Source organism: Leopardus geoffroyi, chromosome A2 (genome assembly GCF_018350155.1).
Source record: "Leopardus geoffroyi isolate Oge1 chromosome A2, O.geoffroyi_Oge1_pat1.0, whole genome shotgun sequence".
Lineage (NCBI taxonomy): Eukaryota > Metazoa > Chordata > Mammalia > Carnivora > Felidae > Leopardus > Leopardus geoffroyi.
In genome coordinates, this window is record NC_059331.1 from 60,646,631 (window position 1) to 60,651,235 (window position 4,605).

At 38.6% G+C, this 4,605-nt stretch overlaps 1 long non-coding RNA gene across 1 annotated transcript; it reads left to right on the forward strand.

Moving 5' to 3' along the window:
• Positions 1 to 2,562: 2,562 nt before the first annotated feature.
• LOC123606124 lies at positions 2,563 to 4,175 on the forward strand. Its single transcript, XR_006716114.1, has 2 exons — positions 2,563 to 2,785; positions 3,742 to 4,175. It is a non-coding gene; the product is annotated as an uncharacterized LOC123606124 (long non-coding RNA).
• The last annotated feature ends 430 nt before the right edge of the window (positions 4,176 to 4,605 follow it).

The window sequence follows — 4,605 nt, forward strand, 5'->3', positions numbered from 1 at the left end:
TATTTTCAATCCAGAATTCTATACTCAGGGAAATTATCAATAGAATGGGAAGTGAAAATAAATTAATTTTCAGGTGTACAAGTTCTTTAAATTTATCTCTTTAGATCCTCCTTTTAGGAAGCTACTGTGGGATGTGTATCAGAAAAACAAGAGAGAAAATGAAAAATGAGAAGGACATGAAATCTAGCTAAGGAAGAATCTGAACAGCACAGGAGACCTAAGAAAACCAGAGCAGGGGACAGACACCTGTAGAGTGAAGGTGTTCCAGAAAACAATCAAGGCCAAATAAAAAAAGGAATTCTGCTCAGTCAACTGAAACATTTACCAATAGGCATTTGAAAGATCTGTTGGAATATTTGAAAAATGTAGTAATGATTCCAAATGAAACTGGGAAAATAGGGGGAGGAAAGGCAATGATTAATTCCACAGGAAAAATGTAAGAGAAAAAAATGCTATCATATATATATATATATATATATATATATATATATATGTAATGTAATCCCTGACTTCCTGTTAAAAAAGTAATGTTTAATTTTTTTTTGAGAGAGACAGAGTAAGTGGGGAGGGGCAGAAAGAGAGGGAGAGAGAGAATCCCAAGCAGGCTTCCCACTATCAGCATGAAGCCTAATCCAGGGCTTGAACTCATGAACCATTAGATCATGACCTGAGCCGAAGTCAGATGCTTAACCAACTGAGCCACCCAGGTGCCCCTAAAAACATAATGTTAAACTATACTGGGAGAATGAGGGAAAGGGAAGAATGTGTGTGTGTGTGTGTGTGTGTGTGTGTGTGTGTCTGTCTGTCTGTCTACATGCTTATTTATGTGTGTGACTGAGGCAGGGTGGACTTAATTGCCATAACAAAAATAAAGTGATAATATCTGAAATTGAAGATTGAAGAAATAGTAATGCAAGTCAATTATTTTAGAATATTGAGATAAGTAGAAGGAACAGCCAGAAGTATTAAAATATTTTAGGGACAAGGTTGGGACATAGAAAAAGTGGAGGGGACTGCAATTTATATTAAAAAAACTTTTAGAAAATATGTGACGTGAGGGGTGCCTGGATGCCTCCAGTTAAGCATTTGACTTCGGCTCACGATCCTGTTGTTCATGGGTTTGAGCCCTACGTCAGGCTCTGTGCTGGCAGCTCAGAGCCTGGAGCCTACTTCAGATTCAGTGTCTCCCTCTCCCCCTTTGCCACTGTGCTATGTCTCTCTCTCAAAAATAAATAAAAGTATTTTTAAAAAATTTTAAAAAGGAAATATATGACTTGAAAGCATTTAATTCATTACTTTAAAATAAAAATAATTTTTAAAAGAAATAAACATAAACTACTACCAGTTGTAATGTTTTAATCTAATATGAATGTAGGTTTTTCTTTATGCTATCAATACCACTCAAGATTGTGAGACAAAACATGGTGCATGGGCTTAAGAAAATGATCCTACAGGGCACTTGGGTGGCTCAGTTGGTTAAGCATTCATCTTCAGCTCAGGTCATGATCTCACTGTTCATGAGTTTGAGCCCCGAATTGGGCTTTCTGCTGTCAGCGCAGAGCCCGCTTTGGATCCTCTGTCCCTCTCTCTCTCTGCCCCTCCCTAACTTGCCTTCTCTCTCTCTCAAAAATAAACAAAAATAACATTTAAAAAAGAAAAAAAAAAAAGAAAATGATCCTGATTTACACCTTGATTTCCTGTAAATGAGTTAAAAAAAAAAAAAAGGTAGAAGTTTGTTCTATCACAAGGAATTGGGTAAAGGATTTACAGGATTTGCATGTATGACATCTGCCCAGAGGTTGCGTATTATTCAGATTTTGATGAATTTTTGAGAGATATTAATTAAATTGGTGAATAATCCTAACTAAGGTGATTAAAATCCAAACATTCATTAATGTATTATAATTCATAATATCAAACCAGCCCTGAGATAAACTCTGTGTGTGTGTGTGTGTGTGTGTGTGTGTGTGTGTGTCTGTGTGTGTGTGCGTGGTGGAGGGGCAGACACGATGACAAGAATCACATAACTTTCCTGTAACCCAAGGATTACTATTGATGCTTCTGATCCCGAGGGCTTATGGATGAACTGTGTTCCACTCCAAGGCATTCTTTACTTTTGGGTAATGCGTTATCAGAGGAAACTCTCTCTTTGTGCCATTAAATCAGTCCAGTGGCTCTGTCTTTTGAGGTTTTACCAGTTACACTGACAGCATTTCTGCATTGTTTCTAGTTTCTTTCCCTTTGTTCTCAGCCTTAGTGGTACATGGTTTGTTCAGTTCCCCTCCAGCCTATTTCTCTGCTTATTGCTCAGAGCAGCAGCCACAGGGGTGAGCCCCCCCCCCCACATCAGTGGACAAAGAGCCTAATTTAAATCCTCTCTAATGATTCAGAGTTCAGCTTTGAACCCACTTCTTCATCACAACACTGACCACTTCATCTGTCTCGCAAGATTTCTTCTTAATTCTTTTGTTAAGTGTCTTTATTTAGTTATTTTGATTGTGTTAGCATTCCCATTTGTTTGATTATGCTGTAACCTTGCAATTATGATTTTTTTTTTTCTTTTAGTGCACCACATGCTATGGCACAAAGAAAATGGTTGCTGAGTGTCAAGTGTTCTGGAACTATTTAGAGGTCAATGGCCCTCTAAAATACAGCACCTTTAATCCTGGTTTGCAAGACAGATGTGCTTTAAAACAAAGTACACTCATAAATCATCTCTGTAGGGATAGCTTATTTTATGCTATGGAAAAGGGAAGGTACTAGAATGTTGAAGATTGCATAACAGGTACCCAGTTTCCTTTGGGATGGAGGGGAAATGCAGAATCAGTTAACTACTCATTACTATGCTTAGAAAAAAGCAGTATTAGGGGCGCCTGGGTGGCGCAGTCGGTTAAGCGTCCGACTTCAGCCAGGTCACGATCTCACGGTCCGTGAGTTCGAGCCCCGCATCGGGCTCTGGGCTGATGGCTCAGAGCCTGGAGCCTGTTTCCGATTCTGTGTCTCCCTCTCTCTCTGCCCCTCCCCCATTCATGCTCTGTCTCTCTCTGTCCCAAAAATGAATAAACGTTGGAAAAAAAAAAAAAGAAAGAAAGAAAAAAGCAGTATTAGCTTTAATCAAAATCATATAACCAACCTTCTTTTTACAGAATACCTAGTCCCAGGGCCAGCCAGTGTTTTGTTTTCCTAGTACAAGCCTCCAGTGCTTGCTGACTGATGGGATAGTGACAATTACCAGTAATAAGTTAATTCAATTCCATCCAATTCAATCAGTAATCGTGTACCAATTACATTGTGCAAGTACACTACTTGCAATACAGTTTTCCTACGACTCAGTTCCTGTCCTGGGAGAGTCACAGTCTAGTAGGAGAAATAAACATATGATTAATTAAGCATACCAGTAGGAAAGAAAACACCACGACGACCATAGCAGCCACTTTCTATATCTGGAGCTAATGCGCTCACAAATGTATACGCACAAGTTTAAAGCACTTCTTAATTTTGAAACATTTTTAAATACCTTTTCTACTCCTGCATCTCTCTTTAACCACAATCTAGTGATTTTGAATTCCTCCAGTGATTTTGAATACTCTTCTGGAAACAGGAGTATTGGTGCATTTGTGTGAATATCTTCTGGAGTTAAACTTGATGGGACAAGGTGCTACATCTCCACTCAGGAGTTTCCTTTAACTAAAGAGCACTGAGCTTCAAAATCTAATCCGGGATATTCCCCCATTCTTCCAGAGTTGTCCTTGTCCAGAAAAGCATCATCACATTTCTATCTTCTTGAACATCAGCATTGACAAGAGTGGCCTATGATGCAATTATGTTGGTCCCTGAGTGCCACAGGGTAAACCTCTCCAAAGCCAGTTAAATTAATCAAGAAGGCGAAATGTTAATATGTCAATATGGTGACTAAGCAGGGGAAATTCGTACCCTGAGCATCATCCCGTCTGCAAAACTGGGTCTGATACATGGAATAGCGATATGAAACGGGACTTGATTTGAGAGTAATGTTGGATGATGTGTTATAGCCTGATCAAGTCAGCAATTAAATATAATCACAAGAGAGAGTTGTTTAAAAATGTTTCTCTACTTCACTTTGATGGAATACAATTCTACAGAACACATTCAGAATTAAGAGGCGTGTATTTAGCTTAATTAAATATTTAATCACATGTCATCTACCTATTGTTTCCACTCTCCAATTTTCCATAACACCCAGAAAGAGTTGGCTAATTTTTAACATTTCTGTTGACTTTCTCCAAATTGAACACTATTGTTTTAATGCTTCTATCCACCTTGTGGTTGTCACAAAATCTCTTCCTCTCATTACCTTCAGCTTTGCTGGGAAAACCAAGTGGAATTAGCAATCAATCACAGCATTTAGCAGCTCATCTGGCCTGAATGAAAAGCTCAGGACACATCCAGGTGAAAAATGAAATTGCTTTGCCTTGTTGCAATCCTCACATATTTCTACTCCACTCCCTATAACCATTTCTTACTCTTAATCAGAAGGAAAAATGCAAGCAGATAACATTATGTAAGACAGTGGACTAAAGACCTGGCCCCGAGTAGAGGCCATTTAATTAAAAGGTGTAAGATGAA